This window comes from Saccopteryx bilineata, chromosome 5 (assembly GCF_036850765.1).
Source record: "Saccopteryx bilineata isolate mSacBil1 chromosome 5, mSacBil1_pri_phased_curated, whole genome shotgun sequence".
NCBI lineage: Eukaryota > Metazoa > Chordata > Mammalia > Chiroptera > Emballonuridae > Saccopteryx > Saccopteryx bilineata.
The window spans coordinates 62929315-62949711 of NC_089494.1; the positions used below are offsets into that span (position 1 = coordinate 62929315).

The window sequence follows — 20397 nt, forward strand, 5'->3', positions numbered from 1 at the left end:
AACTCAACTGCTTACTATATCTCTGTACCCAAGCCACAGAATATTGTTAATCACAGCCATGATGTCAGATTCACCTCAAAGTTATGACCAAAAATCTTTAGTGAGCACTCAACACTAACTGACAACTAAACTTTTCTAGTAAATTCATTAGCCTACTCCCAAGATGACTATCATTCACTTTCTCCTCAATCCTCAAACCTCTAACTCCCCTCCCACACAACTCCCAGCTGAAGACCTTGTCATATATTTCATAGAGAAATACAGATGCAAACCACTCCAACATCCCACCTTTCATTCCATTAGCTTATCCCTATCTGTAATCCTGTTCCCTGGGAAACTTGTGCCCTAGAACCCAGCTTGCTCTCCTTTTCTTGGACTTGGTTCTTTAAAAAAAAATTTTCTGCTTCATCTATTTCTAAATATATTTATAAACTAAATCTCTGGGCATTGATTGCTCCAGAAATATTTCTCTCTTAGTGATTTCAAAAAGTCCCATGTCTACAAATATCATCCATATGTTGACAATGCCCATATTATTTTTTTTCCAATCCAGACCTTGTCCTTGAGGTTTAGACTTGTGTATATATAACTATACCTCTGTTTGAATATGTAATGTGCCTCTTAAACTAATATAGATGAAACTGAATTATTGATTTCTCCTATCCATAAAGGTGTTCCTAATAAATGTTTGTATCCCACAAAACAGTGCCACCATCCACTCATTGCTCAAGCCAAAAACCAAGACATCATCTTGGATTTCTCTCTTTCTCTCAGCCTCACATTTATCCTGCAGCAAGTTCTATAAGCACGACTTCCAAAATTTAGGTTGAATCTGGTCACTTATCACCATCTCCACTGCTCCATCCCTGGTCCAAGCCATCATCTTCTCTCCCATGGACTGCTACAGAGAAAAAGACAAGAAAAATAAGTTAAATATATAATATGCTTTATCATGATAAGAGATAAAGAGAAAAATAAATCAAGGACATGGGATATGAAGTATTGAATTGAGAGGGTTGAAATTCTAGATAGCATAGCCATGGAAGGTCTCAGGCTTTGAAATGGGAAAGTGTCTGCAATGTTCAAGGAATGACCAGGAAAACAAGTGTGGCAAGAACAGAGTTAAAGGGTCATAGAGGGAGGAGACAAAGTCAGAGTGGTCGCAGGGATGAGGCCCGGAGGTGGCCCAGTGGCCAGGTCATGTAGGCTCTTGTGTATCATAGCAAGAACTTTGGCTCTCACTTTGAGTGAGATGGAGAGCCACTGAGGAGTTTTTAACAAAGGAGTGACAGGATTTGACTTACATTTAATAGGACTATTCTGCTGTGGTGTTGAGACTAGCTTGTAAACAGCAAAGATGCAAACAGGGAAAACAGTTGAAAACAACCTGTTGCAATAAGTAATCCAATAATTACTACTTTATAGTAATCCAGGTAAAACATAGTATGGCTTTGACTTACATGGGGGTAGGATATAGTGAAAAGTTGTTGAATTTTGAAAGCTGTAGTATATACACATTTCTTATAGTATCATAATATCCTGGGACAAGCCCAATCATAGATGCCAGGCAATCCTAGGCTTCAGCCAAAACTCCCATTACTAACTATGAACATTTAATTTTACTAAGCCTCAGTTTCCTCATCTGTAAAAACAGTAGAATTAATACTTATTTTATAAGGTGTTATAAAGATTAAATGTGATTGTTTATATAAAGTGACTAGCATAAAATCTGTCAAATAGTAGATGCTCAACAAAAGTTAATTATTCCCCTTGTATTTGCTCAGCTAACAGGTGGCAAAGCTAGAACCAAGGTGCAAATACCCAGATTCATGGCCTTTCCAGTACACACACTCTGGTTACTGGTCATTTTTCTTATTTGGATATTTTTGAGGCAAATGTCTTTCATCAGACTTCTTGTTAAAGGACATTAGCAACAAGTCTTTGCTGTGAATACCCAGCAGTACAGATAAAACCTCAGCAAGCCAGTAGTTATCCAATTCTGAGCACATGTGGGTAGGTGGGCTTGGGCTCCTTTCCCAAGTGGAGACTGACCTTTAAATTCTTTGTTGAGTGCTGACCTAAGTGAATATGAATATGACACCACACTCTCAAGGTCAGACCCCCAAAATTGAACCCCTATTGTACTAGGTTACTATTCATGGCCTTTGCAAGAGCTCTGAAAGTTTCATTAAAACCTCCCCTCTCCTTTTTCTAAATGGATAATGGCCCCCAGTACCTTGCTCATCTTGATAAACAATTATCTCCCACATCATTCTTACACCTGGCAAAGAAAATCATCTGAGAAATAGAGATTCACTCAGAATTTTTGTGTGGGTAAAAACCAGCCTAGGTTTGCAGCTTGGTATTTCCATGTGCACCTGGACCCAGCAGAGGCAGCCACAAACTCTGAATTGCTTGTAGCTCCAAGAAGGTGGCTGGGGACCAATCATGGCCAGTGTACCACACTGGTCTGTGCTGGGTTCCCTCCAGGGAGGACGAGGACAGACACAGCCAGTGGCCAGCTGCGGAGAGCACCAGTTCAGGAACTAACGTTGCTAGTGGTCTGTCCTAAGGAAGGGCTCCTCACACCTGGCTCAGCTGAGGTGAGGTCTGTTTTCTGTGATCAGCACTGGCACAGAGGCTCGTGTGCATTGGACAGGGTGGAGCTTCACAGTCAGCAGGCCCAGGTGCAGGATATCCTACCCTGCTGGGCTAGGTTTCACAGGGGGAAGGTAGAGAGAGCTTAGAGCACAGACATTTAAAGTGTGGGTCCCTACGAGCCTATTGTTGGGTCTGGTCAAGGGACTGAGCCACTTTCGGGGGGGGGCGCAGTCAGCCCCAAGATAGGACTCTCTCAGTCTTCCTCCATGAGACCAGGATCTCACCAGCTGGAATATTTCTGCAGAGGGGACTGTCAAACCACTCAATTTGAATCTGCTGCTCACTTTTCTGGGGAGAAATAAAATTTGAGTATCCAACAGTAGCTGAGGGATTAGGCTCTGGAGTAGGGGCCACTTTTCCCATACTGAGCTCCTGACCAGGAAACACCTGAAGAAGGGGGTGCCACTAATGTTGTATTCCCAACCCAAGCTGCCCTAACCCACCAAGCTTGCAACCTGTAGAGGGGCTGGTTGGGTGAGGCCAGTCTGAGCCCACACTACAGTCTTTCTATAGAAGACTCTGTGGGAAGTCTATGCAGCTGAAAGAGGAGGTGGAGCAGCCTGACCAGGCAGATTGCAGTAGATAGAGCATCAGACTGGGATGCAGAGGACCCACATTCAAGACCCCAAGGTCACTAGCTTGAGTGCAGTTTATCTAGTTTGAGCAAAGCTCACCAGCATGAGCTCAAGGTCACTGGCTTGAGCAAGGGGTTACTCAGTCTGCTGTAGCCCCACAGTCAAGGCACATATGAGAAAGCAATCAATGAACAACTAAAGTGCCACAATGAAAATTTGAAGCTTCTCATCTCTCTCCTTTCCTGTCTGTCTGTCCTTAACTGTCCCTCTCTCTGACTCTCTCTCTCTCTGTCTGTCTGTCTCTGTTAAAAAAAAAAAAAAAAGAGAAGGTGGAGCAGCTGAAAAGTAGAGGTAAATCTTATGGATCTTGAGGCTTTTACAAAGCTGCAGTCATCTCTAAGCAGGAGGAAGCTGATCCTGATACACAGGTTGGTCCCTCCCATACAACTCAGGCACAGAAAAGGCAAACACAAACAGCAAACACAGGAGTAGCTCCAGATAGGTAACCCAAGGAAGGTTACAAACAATGGCAGATGCCACCCCAAGAAGACCTAGAACCAACACAACTGGTAGTGGGTGGTAGACAGCAACAACCCTAGACTCAGCTAACTACACAAGCAGCATGCCCAAAGGAGGAGTCCAGCAGGCACCAGACACTGTGGAGAATAAATATGCCCAACAGGATAGACAATACACAGTGTCTAATACACATAATCAAGGTTGACCTTTACAGCCAGCCAGCCTGAAGGGATAACCACACCCATGACAGGAACAACTGCACTCAATACTCACATACAGCAGGAGAAAAAACACTACCCTCAAGAAGCATTCCTAGAGCAAGGAAATCAGGTGACCTGGAGGTCAGTAGCACCAAGCCCATCTTCCTCATAAAGACACCACAACAAATTTCAAAGTCAGACAGTGCTACTTAATACACAGACAAAATGGGCAGACAAGGAAATACAACACAAATGAATCAACAGGAGAAATCCCCAGAAAAAGATCTAAATGAAATGAAAATAATCAAATTACCAGACGCAGAGTTTAGAATAATTTTTTTAAGATGTTCAAGGATCTTAGAGTAACAATAGATGATCACAATGAGAACTTAAAGAGATAGCAAGCATCAAAAAAGACATTGAAATCATAAAAAAGAACCTGTCAGAAATGACAAATATAATATCAGAAATGAAGACTGCACTAGAAGGAATCAACAGCAGGCTGAATGAAGCAGAGATCGAGTCAGCGATTTAGAGGACAAGGTAAACAAAAGCACAGATGCAGAGCTGCAAAAAGAAAAAGGCTCAAAAAGTCTGAGGAAACACTAAGAGACCTCTGTGACAACATGAAGAGAAACAACATCCGCATCATAGGGGTTCCTGAAGGAGAAGAGAATGAGCAAAGGATAGAGAACCTGTTCGAAGAAACCATAGCAGAAAATTTTCCTAAATTAATGAAGAAAAAATCACACAAGTTCACAAAGTACAGAGAGACCCATAAAAGAAGAACCCAAGGAGGCCTACACCAAGACACTTAATAATTAGAATGCCAAAGTTAAGAGACAAAGGAACAATACTAAAAGCTGCAAGAGAAAGCAGTTAATTACCTATAGAAGAGCCCCCATAAGGATAACAATTGACTCCTCAACAGAAACATTTGAGGCCAAAAGGGATTGGCAAGAAATATTCAAAGTGATGCAAAACAAGAACCTACAACTAAGACTTCTCTATCCAGCAAGGGTATCATTTAAAATTGAAGGAGAAAGAAGAAGTTTCCCAGACAAGAAAAGGTTCAAGGAATTCATTACAACCAAACCAGTACTGCAAGAAATGTTAAGGGGCCTGCTATAAAAAGAGCAAAGGAAAAAAGAAATAGAGAAAAAGAGAATTGTAGGTTTAAAGAATAAAATGGCAATAAATAAGTATATATATAAATAATAACCTTCAATGCAAATGAATTAAATGCTCCAATCAAGACATAGGATAGCTGCATAGATAAGGAAATGACCTGTACATATGTTGTCTACAAGAGACTCATCTCAGAACAAAAAATACACATATACTGAATGTAAAGGGGTTGAAAAAAGTATTTCATGAAAATGGAAATGAAAACAAAGCTGGGGTAGTAATACGTTTATCTGACAAAATAGTCTTTAAAACAAAGGCTATAGTAAGAGATAAAGAAGGTCACTATACAATGATAAAGGGAACAATCCAACAGGAGGATATAACCGTTGTAAATATTTATGCGCCAAATACAGGAGCACCAAAATATATAAAGAAGATATTGATGGACATAAAAGGTGAGATCGACAGCAATACTATAATAGTAGGGAATTTTTTTTTTTTTGTATTTTTCTGAAGCTGGAAACAGGGAGAGACAGTCAGACAGACTCCCGCATGTGCCCGACCAGGATCCACCCGGCATGCCCACCAGGGGGCGGCGCTCTGCCCACCAGGGAGCGATGCTCTGCCCCTCCGGGGCATCACTCTGTTGCAACCAGAGCCACTCTAGTGCCTGGGGCAGAGGCCAAGGAGCCATCCCCAGTGCCCGGGCCATCTTTGCTCCAATGGAGCTTTGGCTGCAGAAGGGGAAGAGAGAGAGAGGAAGGAGGGGGGAGGGGTGGAGAAGCAGATGGGTGCTTCTCCTGTGTGCCCTGGCCAGGAATCGAACCTGGGACTTCTGCACACCAGGCCTACGCTCTACCACTGAGCCAACCGGCCAGGGCCAATAGTAGGGAATTTTAATACACCACTAACATCAATGGATAGATCCTCTAGACAGAAAATTAACAAAGAAACAGTGGCCTTAAATGACACACAGATCAACTGGATTTAATTGATATTTTCAAAACCTTTCACCAGCAGAATATACATTCTTTTCAAGTGCTCATGGTACATTCTGTAGGATAGACCACATGTTAGGATAAAAAACAAATCTCAATAAATTTAAGAAGATTGAAGTCATATCAAGCATCTTTTCTAATCACAATAGCATAAAACTAGAAATCAACTATAATAGAAAAACTAAAACATTCAAACACTTCAAGGCTAAATAGCATGTTACTAAATAATGAATGGGTTAACAATGAGATCAAGGAAGAAATCAAAAATTTCCTTGAAACAAATGAAAATGAACATACAACAACTGAAAATCTATGGAACACAGCAAAAGCAATCCTGAGAGGGAAGTTCATAGCATTACAGGCATACCTTAAGAAGCAAGAAAAAACTCACATAAACAACTTAACTCTGTACCTAAAAGAACTAGAAAAAGAACAATAAATAAAGCCTAGAGGAAGTAGAAGGAAGGAAATAATAGAACAAAGAAAATAATAAAGATCAGAGAAGAAATAAATGACATAGAGGTGGGAAAAAAAACCAATACAAAAGATCAATGAAAGCAAGAGCTGGTTCTTTGAAAAGGTAAACAAGATTGACTAATGAACCTTTAACCACACTCATCATAAAAATGAGAGAGGAAGGACCCAAATAAAATTAGAAATGAAAATGGAGAAGTAACAATGACACCACAGAAATACAAAAGATTCTAAGAAAATACTATGAAGATCTATATGCACCAAAATTGGATAACTTAGGCAAAATGGATCAATTCCTAGAAACATACAATCTTTCAAAACTCAATCTGGAAGAATCAGAAAACCTAAACAGACAGATTACAACAAATGAAATTGAAACAGTTATCAAAAAACTCTCAGCAAACAAAAGTCTTGGACTGGATGGCTTCACAGGTGAATTTTACCAAACATTCAAAAAAGAACCAACACCTATCCTTCTCAAGCTATTTCAAAAAATTCAAGAGGAAGGAAGACTTCCAAGCTCATTTTATGAAGCAAGAATTATCTTCTTTCTAAAACCAGGTAAAGACACTACAAAGAAAGAAAACTATAGGCCAATATCCCTAATGAATACAGATACTGAAATTCCCAACAAAATATTAGCAAACCAGATGCAGCAATACATCAAAAAGATCATCCATCATGATCAAGTGGGATTTATTCCGGGAAGAAAAGGCTGGTACAATATTTGCAAATCAATCAATGTGATTCATCACATAAACAAAAGGAAACAAAAATCACTTGGTTATATCAATAGATGCAGAAAAAGCATTTGATAAAATCCAGTATCCATTTATGATCAAAATTCAGCAAAGTGAGAATACAGGAAACATACCTCAACACAATAAAGGCCATATATGACAAAGCAACAGCCAACATCATACTCAATGGACAAAAAATTAAAGCAATCCCCTTAAGATCAGGAACAGGGCAGATATGCCCCCTTTTACCACTCTTATTCAACATAGTTCTGGAAGTCCTAGCCACAGCAATCAGATAGAAGAAATAAAAAGCATCCAAATTGGAAAAGAAGTAAAACTATCATTATTACTGATGACATGATACTGCACATGGAAAACTCTAAAGTCTCAGTCAAAAAACTACTAGACCTGATTAGTGAATTTGACAAGGTGGCAGGATATAAAATTATTATTCAGAAATCAGTGGCATTTTTATACACCAACAATAAACTGTCAGAAAGAGAAATTAAGGAAACAATCCCCTTCATTATTGTAACAAAAATAAATAAAGTACCTAGGAATACATTTAACCAAGGAAGGCCCTGGCTGGTTGGCTCAGTGGTAGAGCATCGGCCTGGCGTGCAGAAGTCCCGGGTTCGATTCTCGGCCAGGGCACACAGGAGAAGCGCCCATCTGCTTCTCCACCCCTCCCCTCTCCTTCCTCTCTGTCTCTCTCTTACCCTCCCGCAGCCAAGGCTCCACTGGAGCAAAGATGGCCCAGGTGCTGGGGATGGCTCCTCGGCCTCTGCCCCAGGCACTAGAGTGGCTCTGCTCACAACAGAGCGACACCCCGGAGGGGCAGAGCATTGCCCCCTGGTGGGCAGAGCATCGCCCCCTGGTGGGCGTGCCAGGTGGATCCCAGTCGGGCACATGCGGGAGTCTGTCTGACTGTCTCTCCCCGTTTCCAGCTTCAGAAAAATACAGAAAAAAAAAAAAAAAGTTTAACCAAGGAAGTAAAAGCCTTGTACTCAGAAAATTATAAGACATTGAATAAAGAAATCAAGAAAGATACAAACAAGTGGAAGGAAGCATATACTGTGTTCATGGATAGGAAGAATAAACATCATTAAACTGTCTATACTAAAATCTAAAATTAAAAAAAATAATAAAGCCTGACCTATGATGGTGGAGTGGGTAAAGTGTTGACCTGGAATGCTGAAGTTTCCAGTTCAAAAGCCTGGGCTTGCCTGGTCAAGGCACATATGGAAGTTGATGCTTTCTGCTTCTCCCTGCTTTTCTCTCTCTCTCTCTCTCTCTCTCTCTCACTCACTCTCTCCCCTCTCTCTCTCTAAAAATGAATAAATAAAAATTTTTTAAATGTCTATACTACCCAAAGCAATCTATAGATTCAATGCAATTCCTATTAAAATACCAATGGCAAAAATATAGAACAAATATTCCAAAAATTTATATGGAACTAAGAAAGAACACGAATAGCCTCGGCAACCTTAAAAATGAAGAATAAAGTGGGGGGTATCACACTTCCAGATATCAAGTTATACTACAAGGCCATTGTAATCAAAGCAGCTTGGTACTGGCATAAGAACAGGCATACAGATCAATGGAACAGAACAGAGAGCCCAAAAATAAAACCACGCCTTTATGGTCAATTGATATTTGACAAAGGAGGTAAGAGTAGACAGTGGAGTAAAGACTGTCTCTTTACTAAATGGTATTAGCAAAATTGGACAGGTACATGCAAAAAAAATGAAAATGAACCACCAACTTACACCATCCACAAAAATAAACTCAAAATGGATAAAAGACTTAAATGTAAGTCATGGAACCATAAGAATCTTGGAGGAAAACATAGGCAGTAAGTTCTCTGATACCTCTCGTAGCAATATTTTTTTTTTCATTTTTCCAAAGCTGGAAACGGGGAGGCAGTCAGACAGACTCCCACATGCGCCCGACCGGGATCCACCTGGCACGCCCACCAGGGGGCGATGCACTGCCCCTCTGGGGCGTCACTCTGTCGCATCCAGAGCCATTCTAGCACCTGAGGCAGAGGCCACAGAGCCGTCCTCAGCGCCCGGGCCAACTTTGCTCCAATGGAGCCTCGGCTGCGGGAGGGGAAGAGAGAGACAGAGAGGAAAGAGAGGGGGTGGGATGGAGAAGCAGATGGGTGCTTCTCCTGTGTGCCCTGGCTGGGAATTGAACCCGGGACTCCTGCACGCCAGGTCGATGCTCTACCGCTGAGCCAACCGGCCAGGGCCTCGTAGCAATATTTTTTTACAATATATCTCCATAGGCAAGTGAAATAAAGGACAAAATAAACAAATGGGCCTATATCAAACTAAACAGCTTTCGCACAGCAAAAGATACCATTAACAAAATAAAAAGACAACCCACACTATTGGAAAACATATTTGCCGGTATGTCTGAAAGGCGGTTGATAGCCTAAAATTATAAAGAATTTCTAAAACTCAACACCAGGAAGGTAAAAAATCCAATTAAAAAATGGGCAAAGGACCTGAATAGACACTTCTCCAAAGCGGACATATAGATGGCCAATAGACATATGAAAAAATGCTCAATGTCAATAATCATCAGAAAAATGCAAATTAAAACCATAATAAGGACGTCACGGAAATGGCGCCGTGAGCAGCGCGTCCGACAGCTCTCCCCTAAATCACAACAAATTTATCAACTAGAAACAGAAAAATTTATCCTCAGAGCATTCCAGAGTTCCACACAAACTGATAGCGAAAGGACTGTTATCACTTGAATCTGAGAAACGAGGGTGTGGAGGAATCTACCACAGGGACGTTCTTTCAAACCGCAAGGAAGTGCGCCTGTGGTGAGTCAGCCCATATACTTGGGAACCACGAGCCGCCGTGAGCGGCAGACGCAAACCGCCACCGCCAGCGGCCGCCCAAGCTGCCGCCGCGAGCAGCCGTGCGCGCGCCCGGTCTGGTTGAGCACCGCTGACGTTCCCAGCGGCCCGCACACTGCGAGTGGGGGTCCCCGGCCACCGGTGCCCGGAGCGCCCCATTCGCGCGTGTGCCTTGGGCATTCCATGCGCCCAGGGCGCCCTGCTGGCCCGCACACCCAGGGGGCTCCATTATCCTGCGCCTGGTGCGGTCCAGCCGCCAGCGGCAGGGCGAGCGGGAGAGGCTTGGGAGATTCTCTCCGTGGGCGAGGCACCTCACCCAGCCATTCAAGCTAACAATCAAGCGTTGGGGGAGGGGCGCGCGCAGGCAGCCTAAAATACCTTCGGAAACACAGCTGCGACCCAATCACTGAAATTAGCTTAACCCATGAAATCTGCGCACCCTCGGTTCTAATTGATAAGATCTCTCTCAGTTCAGCTATCCAAGACAAGAGGCGTGATATTTTTTAGTGCCTCTCGCTAAAGGGGCGGGGGCAACTTCTGATTGATAGAGCCTCCATATTCAGGGATAAACGCTAACAAGAAGGACTTGGCAGATAATAAGGTCTATACTACACTAGTCGTAAGCAGAGACTAGTGCCTCTTCTTCCCTGCAAAAACAGGCTACAAAGTGTGGAAAGCCTGGGTTGAGAGGTCCAACTAAATGATAGGCGCTGAACAGTCACCTTGACAACAATTGACTCCCACCCCCGCCTGATTACACTGGAGGCCCTGACTCTCAGAGCCTTTCCCAAAGCCTTGCACTGAGTGGGGATAGAGTGGGGATTTCCCAGCTCTTTGAGCCTCTTACTCCCCAGGCAGAAGCAGTTGCAGCCTTATAGCTGGATCACCAGGCTGCTAATTCAGAAAGGGGGGACTAGGAGAGAGAATCCAGGAAAGCAAACTCTCTCATCGTTGGACCCTGCAAACGCCAACAAGCCTTTACTTCCAGCAAGACTAAAGCCAATTATATGACATTGCCATAGAATCCCATCAACTGCAAATCCCTACCTAAGAGTGACACAGGGGCAGAGCCTGGGGTACAGAGTCACCGACCAGGAAGAGGGAGAGAAAAGAAAAAGGAAGAAGTTAACCTCTCAAAATCAAGAAAAACCCACAGACTTTACAACTTGATCCACTAATTTTTTTGTTGTTGTTGTTGCTGTTTGTTTCTTCTATCTTTTTGCCTTTATTTCCTCCACTTCGGTCCTTCTATTCTCTGCCCATCTTATGCTTCCCCTTTCTTGAACTACACTACTCATGAGTGTTGCATTTTATTTTTCTTCTTCATCCTCACCCTCCTTTAAGGTTATACTCCAAAACACTTAACTCTCACTCTCTCCTCTTTTGTTTTTTTTTGGGTTTTTTTTGTCTTGCTTTATTTTGTTTTTTTCTCTTCCTATTTTATTTCTTCCTTCGTTTTTCTCTTTTTCTTATTTTTTCCTTTCTATTCGTTTTTTCTTTTCTCATTTTACTTTCCTCTCATATAATCCTCAATCACGAACTAATTAGTTAATTTGGGACTCAAGGCTTTTTTTTGGCTTTATTTCTCTTTTTTGCTTTTGTTTTTTTTTTTTTCTTGTTTGTTTATTTTTGTGGCATTTTGGGTCCTCCCAACCCAAGGTCTCCATTGTATTTAGTCTTCGCTCCACTTAATACAACAGATTTTTACTTATTATTTTTATTTTTTCTTCTTTATTATTCTTTTTTGGTCCTTTTTTCTGGTTCCCTCTTACCCCTCTCATTATACCTCTTAGTTGACCATCACTTACAAGCAAATCATCTTATGCTTGTCTAAGATTTTCTTCCTTTTTTTTTTTTTTTTTTTTTTTGCATTTAGTAGGTCTCTACTCCCTAATTTTTGCCCCTTGAACTCTTCACCCCAAATCAGGCCCTCCATTATAGGCACGATATCTCCCTGAGGAGGGGAGAGGAGGGAAAGAGAAGAGAGAGAAAAAAAAGGGGGAAATAATAAATTATTACTGTTTTTTTTTGTGGGGTGTTTTACCCTTTTTTTTTTTTTTTTTTTTTTTACTTTTTACTCTTTATTAATTCTAATTAGTGCTATCAATAAGACCACCCTCAGATGCCGATAAGAAAGAGGAAATCGAATATTATGGATACAAAAGAAAGAGAGGTAACACAAATAGATGTGGAAAAATCTATGGAGAAAAGACTTAACATATTGGAAGCCTTGGAGCTAAAAGACAGAGAATTTAAAATAGAAATCTTAAAAATACTCAGAGATATACAAGAAAACACAGAAAGGCAATATAGGGAGATCAGAAAACAACTCAATGAACACAAAGAATATATTACCAAGGAAATTGAAACTATAAAAACAAATCAAACAGAAATGAAAAACTCAATTCACGAGCTGAAAAACGAGGTAACAAGCTTAGCTAACAGAACAGCCCAGATTGAAGATAGGATTAGTGAAATAGAAGACAAACAACTTGAGGCACAACAGAGAGAAGAAGAAAGAGACTCAAAAATAATAAAAAACGAGAAAGCCCTACAGGAATTGTCTGACTCCATCAGAAAGAATAACATAAGAATAATAGGTATATCAGAGGGAGAAGAGAAAGAAAATGGAATGGAGAATATACTCAAACAAATAATAGACGAGAACTTCCCAAGCCTGTGGAAGGAACTAAAGCCTCAAATTCAAGAAGCAAACAGAACACCAAGTTTTCTTAACCCCAACAAACCCACTCCAAGGCACATCATAATAAAGATGACACAAACCAATGACAAAGAAAAAATTCTCAAGGCAGCCAGGGAAAAGAAGAGTACAACATATAAAGGAAGGCCTATTAGATTATCATCAGATTTCTCAGCAGAAACTCTACAAGCTAGAAGAGAGTGGACCCCAATATTTAAAGCCCTGAAAGAGAGGAACTTTCAGCCAAGAATACTATACCCATCAAAGCTATCCTTCAAGTATGAAGGAGATATAAAAACATTCACAAATACAGAAAAGATGAGAGAATTTATCAACAGAAAGCCCCCACTCCAGGAAATACTAAGGGGGGGTTTCCAACCAGATTCAAAGAACAAAAGAAAACAACACCACAAGTAACAGCTCCACCAAGAACACAATAAAACCAAACTTAAACTGTGACAACAAAGGAAAAAAAGGGGGGAGAGGATGGAGATTAACAGTAGCAAAGGATGATGAAGTGCAGAAATACTTATAAGATAGGGTACTACAATGAATATGGTAGGTACCCTTTTCATTACTTAATGGTAACCACCCTTAAAAAAACCACCACAAAAACACTGGACTTAAAAAAGGTAGCAACAGAGGAAAGAAGTATGGAACACAAACAAACAAAAACAAATGATAGAAAAACAAAAGAGAAGAATCAAACTAGATACAAAACTAACAGAAAGCAATTTATAAAATGGCAGTAGGGAACCCACAAGTGTCAATAATTACACTAAATGTAAATGGATTAAACTCACCAATAAAAAGACACAGAGTAGCAGAATGGATTAAAAAAGAAAATCCAACTATATGCTGCCTACAAGAAACACATCTAAGCAACAAGGATAAAAACAAATTCAAAGTGAAAGGCTGGAAAACAATACTCCAAGCAAACAACACCCAAAAAAAAGCAGGCGTAGCAATACTCATATCTAATAATGCTGACTACAAGACAGAAAAAGTACTCAGAGACAAAAATGGTCATTTCATAATGATTCAGGGGAAGTTGAATCAAGAAGACATAACAATCCTTAATATATATGCACCAAACCAAGGAGCACCAAAATATATAAGACAGCTACTTATTGACCTTAAAACAAAAACTAACAAAAATACAATCATACTTGGAGACCTCAATACACCGCTGACGGCTCTAGATCGGTCATCCAAACAGAGAATCAATAAAGATATACTGGCCTTAAACGAAATACTAGAACACCTGGATATGATAGACATCTACAGGACACTTCATCCCAAAGCGACAGAGTATACATTTTTCTCTAGTGTACATGGAACATTCTCAAGAATTGACCATATGTTGGGCCACAAAGACAATATCAGCAAATTTAGAAAAATTGAAATTGTACCAAGCATATTTTCTGATCATAAAGCCTTGATACTAGAATTCAACTGCAAAAAAGAGGGGGAAAAACCCACAAAAATGTGGAAACTAAACAACATACTTCTAAAAAATGAATGGGTCAAAGAAGAAATAAGCACAGAAATCAAAAGATATATACAGACAAATGAAAATGAAAATACGACATATCAGAATCTCTGGGATGCAGCAAAAGCAGGAATAAGAGGAAAGTTCATATCACTTCAGGCCTATATGAACAAACAAGAGAGAGCCGAAGTAAACCACTTAACTTCACACCTTAAGGAACTAGAAAAAGAAGAACAAAGACAACCCAAAACCAGCCGAAGAAAGGAGATAATAAAAATCAGAGCAGAAATAAATGAAATAGAGAACAGAAAAACTATAGAAAAAATCAATAAAACAAGGAGCTGGTTCTTTGAAAAGATCAACAAAATTGACAAACTCTTGGCAAGACTCACCAAGGAAAAAAGACACAGGACTCAAATAAATAAAATCCAAAATGAAAGAGGAGAGATCACCACAGACATCATAGATATACAAAGAATTATTGTAGAATACTATGAAAAATTATATGCTACCAAATACAACAATCTAGAAGAAATGGATAAATTCCTAGAACAATACAACCTTCCTAGACTGAGTCATGAAGAAGCAGAAAGCCTAAACAGACCAATCAGCAGGGAGGAAATAGAAAAAACTATTAAAAATCTCCCCAAAAATAAAAGTCCAGGCCCAGACGGTTATACTAGTGAATTCTATCAAACATTCAAAGAAGACTTGGTTCCTATTCTACTCAAAGTCTTCCAAAAAATTGAAGAAGAAGCAATACTTCCAAACACATTTTATGAGGCCAACATAACCCTCATACCAAAACCTGGCAAGGATGGCACAAAGAAAGAAAACTACAGACCAATATCTCTAATGAATACAGATGCTAAAATACTAAACAAAATACTGGCAAACCGAATACAACAACATATTAAAAAAATAATACATCATGATCAAGTGGGATTCATCCCAGAATCTCAAGGATGGTTCAACATACGCAAAACAGTCAACGTAATACACCATATCAACAAAACAAAGAACAAAAACCACATGATCTTATCAATAGATGCAGAAAAGGCTTTTGATAAAATACAACACAATTTTATGTTTAAGACTCTCAACAAAATGGGTATAGAAGGAAAATATCTCAACATGATAAAGGCCATATATGATAAACCATCAGCCAACATCCTATTAAACGGCATAAAACTGAGGACTTTCTACCTTAAATCAGGAACAAGACAGGGTTGTCCACTCTCTCCACTTTTATTCAACGTGGTGCTAGAAGTTCTGGCCAGAGCAATCAGACAAGACAAAGAAATAAAAGGCATCCATATCGGAAAAGAAGAAGTAAAGCTATCACTTTTTGCTGATGATATGATCCTATACATCGAAAACCCGAAGGACTCCACAAAAAGATTATTAGAAACAATAAACCAATATAGTAAGGTCGCAGGATACAAAATTAACATACAAAAGTCCATAGCCTTTCTATATGCCAACAATGAAATATTAGAAAACGAACTCAAAAAAATAATCCCCTTCACGATTGCAACAAAAAAAATAAAATACCTAGGAATAAACATAACAAAGAACGTAAAGGACCTATATAATGAAAATCACAAAGCATTGTTAAAGGAAATCGAAAAAGATACAATGAGATGGAAAAATATTCCTTGTTCTTGGATAGGAAGAATAAATATAATCAAAATGGCCATATTACCCAAAGCAATATACAAATTTAATGCAATTCCCATCAAAATCCCTATGAGATTTTTTAAAGAAATGGAACAAAAAATCATCAGATTTATATGGAACTATAAAAAACCCCAAATAGCCAAAACAATCCTAAGGAAAAAGAATGAAGCTGGGGGCATTACAATACCTGACTTTAAACTATATTATAGGGCCACGATAATCAAAACAGCATGGTATTGGCAGAAAAATAGACACTCAGACCAATGGAACAGAATAGAAAGCCCAGAAATAAAACCACATATATATGGTCAAATAATCTTTGATAAAGGGGCCAACAACACACAATGGAGAAAAGAAAGCTTCTTCAACAAATGGTGTTGGGAAAACTGGAAAGCCACATGCAAAAGAATGAAACTCGACTACAGCCTGTCCCCGTGTACTAAAATTAATTCAAAATGGATCAAAGACCTAAATATAAGACCTGAAACAATAAAGTACATAGAAGAAGACATAGGTACTAAAATCATGGACCTGGGTTTTAAAGAACATTTTATGAACTTGACTCCAATGGCAAGAGAAGTGAAGGCAAAGATAAATGAATGGGACTACATCAGAATTAAAAGTTTTTGCTCAGCAAGAGAAACTGATATCAAAATAAGCAGACAGCCAACTATATGGGAACTGATATTTTCAAACGACAGCTCAGATAAGGGCCTAATATCCAAAATTTACAAAGAACTCATAAAACTCAACAACAAACAAACAAACAATCCAATAAAAAAATGGGAAGAGGACATGAACAGACACTTCTCCCAGGAAGAGATACAAATGGCCAACAGATATATGAAAAGATGCTCAGCTTCATTAGTTATTAGAGAAATGCAAATCAAAACTACAATGAGATACCACCTCACTCCTGTTAGATTAGCTATTATCAACAAGACGGGTAATAGCAAATGTTGGAGAGGCTGTGGAGAAAAAGGAACCCTCATTCACTGTTGGTGGGACTGTAAAGTAGTACAACCATTATGGAGGAAAGTATGGTGGTTCCTCAAAAAACTGCAAATAGAACTACCTTATGACCCAGCAATCCCTCTACTGGGTATATACCCCAAAACCTCAGAAACATTGATACGTGAAGACACATGTAGCCCCATGTTCATTGCAGCACTGTTCACAGTGGCCAAGACATGGAAACAACCAAAAAGCCCTTCAATAGAAGACTGGATAAAGAAGATGTGGCACATATACACTATGGAATACTACTCAGCCATAAGAAATGATGACATCAGATCATTTACAGCAAAATGGTGGGATCTTGATAACATTATAAGGAGTGAAATAAGTAAATCAGAAAAAAACAAGAACTACATGATTCCATACATTGGTGGAACATAAAAATGAGACTAAGAGACATGGACAAGAGTGTGGTGGTTACCAAGGGTGGGGGGGGAGGGAGGACATGGGAGGGAGGGAGGGAGAGAGTTAGGGGGAGGGGGAGGGGCACAGAGAACTAGATAGAGGGTGACGGAGGACAATCTGACTTTGGGCGAGGGGTTTGCAACATAATTTGATGACAAAATAACCTAGACATGTTTTCTTTGAATATATGTACCCTGATTTATTAATGTCATCCCATTACCATTAATAAAAATTTATTAAAAAAAAAAAAAAACCATAATAAGCTACCAACTCACACCTGTCAGAATGGCACTCATTAACAAATCAACACACAGCAAGTGCTGGCAAGGATGTGGAGAAAAGGGAACTCTCCTGCACTGCTGGACTGAATGCAGACTTTTGCAGCCACTGTGGAAAACAGTATGGCGTTTCCTCAAAAAATTAATAATGGAACTGCCTTTTGACCCAGCTATCCCACTTTTAGGATTCGATCCTAAGAATCTCAAAACACCAATTCAAAAGAAGATATGCACCCCCATGTTTACTGCAGCATTGTTTACAATAGCCAAGATCTGGAAACAGCCCAAGTATCCATCAGTGGACGAGTGGATTAAAAAAGCTGTGGTATGTATACACAATGGAATACTATGTGGCCATGAAAAAAGAAAATCTTACCTTTTGCAATGGCATGGATAGACCTGGAGATTATTATGCTAAGTGTAATAAGCCAGGAAGATAAATTTTAAAAAATCATATGATCTCACTTATATGTGGAATCTAATGAACAAAGTGAACTGAGGAACAGAATAGAGGCAGAGGTGGGGTCACAGGGAGCAGAGGGACAGCAGTCAGAGGGAAGGGAGATGAGGGGACGAGATCAGAGAAGGTGAAGGGATTAGTGAAATTATATATACATAACATACAGATACAGATAACAGGACAGCAAATCCCAGAAGTAAGGGGGGAAGGAGTTAGGGGGAGGGGGACAAATGGGGTGTAATGGGGGACATGGGGGTGGGGGTGAGGGTGTTATATTGATTGGGACACTTGAATCTATGTTAACACAATAAATTTAAATTAATAAAAAACCATTTGATGAGTGGATGAATAAATGATATATAATAGCTAAATTTATTAGCTGCTTTACAGCATTATAAATGCTTTTTCATTTAATACTCAAAATAACCTAACAAGTAGATATTATTATTATTTAATTTTACAGATGAAGAAAAAGAACCTCATAAAGTTAGGTAACTTGTCCAAAATCAAAGAGTGTGAACCTAGACACCACACTCAATCTACCAGGTAGTCCCTTAGTAAATATTAACCCTCTTCCCAACCCAGGTCTGAACAATTTAAAAAATAAAACCAAAAGAACCAAAATAGAGATCAAAATATTATCTTTATTATTTGAGGGAGGCTAGTGGAGGCCTATTGGAGGGGATGGCATTAAGCCTTTTAGGACAATGAATTCTCAAAATTGAACCCAGATTTTGCAGTCCTGCATTCCTAGCCCCGGCAGCAATGGAAGGTGTCCTGCTGATGTGAACTTACACTGAGCAGAACTCATCTCGGAGGACAAGGTCACTCACAAATGTATTAAGAAAGGCTTGTCAAAGCAGGCAAGCCCACTTTTTCTTCCCCAATTTACTCATACAATAAGTCATCCTGCCTGTCCAGGGGCAGAATAGGTAGAGGGGCACAGAAACACCAGGAAATTTATCCACTGAGTTCCCTTCACAGGAAGAGAACATCAGAACTGGGAAAAGGCATGCCATTCTAACAAAGTCTCATGAATACCGGGGCACATATGCATACAACACGTGTGCAAGTACATGACCAGCACACACACACACTCTAAGGAATGCCCAGTACACAGTTTATGCAGCTCTCGGCTCGAACCAGAATCCAGACAACCGTTTCACTTTAGTTGATACAACAGAGCCAACTCTAGCACTAGTGACTTGTTGCCTCTGATGCTCTGACAAATGCTTCAATCCTCTGAAGCAGGATTTGAATAAATGCAATTCCTGTAGTCTTTGGAGCACTGATCTTAATTAAGTAAGGCTGTATAGAACATTTTTTAAAAATAGGTAAGATAGCCTGACCAGGCGGTGGCAAAGTGGATAGAGCATTGGACTGGGAAGTGGAGGACCCAGGTTCGAGACCCCAAGGTCACCAGCTTGAGCACAGGCTCATCTGGTTTGAGCAAAGCTCACCAGCTTGGACCCAAGGTCATTGGCTATGAGCAAAGGGTTACTCGGTCTGCTGAAGGACCCACGGTCAAGGCATATATGAGAAAGCAACCAATGAACAACTAAGGTGTCGCAACGAAAAACTGATGATTGATGCTTCTCATCTCTCTCCGTTCCTGTCTGTCTGTCCTACCTATCCCTCTCTCTGACTCTGTCTCTGTAAAATAAAATAAAATAAAAAAATAAAAAGTAAGATAAACTAAAATAAAAATCGAAAAAACATAAGCGTGAGACCATCTGGGATCTCAGCCTCCACAGCTGGCAGAATATGGAGCAGAGCTGAGCCATCCCTGCTGAGCCCTGTCCAAATTCCTGACCCACAGAAACATGAGCAGTGAAATGGGGGCTGCTTTGAGCCCTATCTATTGTTCCACAGCAATAGATAGCTGATAAAGTACCAAATGAATACCGCATTTCATACATTTAATTTTATTATGACACTTTTCTCCATAAAACTATTCTATTATGATAGACTCTGGGAAATACTGGCCTAAGTAGTTAACATGGTGAATATGTTTTAATCATAGCAAGGCAACTTTTGTAAAAGTGATTACTATGGTCTCAGAAATCTCATCTTTAAAAAGCCTAAGTTAGTCTTTCATTATCTGTTGTTAGTTTTAAACACTTAATTTTTTAAAAAGTTATTCATTCATGCAACAGATACTTGTTGAGTGCTATGGTAGATTGTGTCGTCCAAA

General features: G+C 39.8%; 1 long non-coding RNA gene across 2 annotated transcripts in view; it reads right to left on the bottom strand.

Annotated features, from left to right (window-relative positions):
* Nucleotides 1-673: 673 nt before the first annotated feature.
* Nucleotides 674-20397, bottom strand: part of LOC136306909 (uncharacterized) — a 35353-nt gene continuing 15629 nt past the window's right edge. For both annotated transcript variants that reach the window (XR_010725708.1, XR_010725707.1), the window contains 2 exons: nucleotides 1305-1387; nucleotides 674-901 (listed from right to left, as the gene is read on the bottom strand). This is a non-coding gene — a long non-coding RNA (uncharacterized lncRNA). The remainder of the gene's footprint in view (nucleotides 902-1304; nucleotides 1388-20397) is intronic.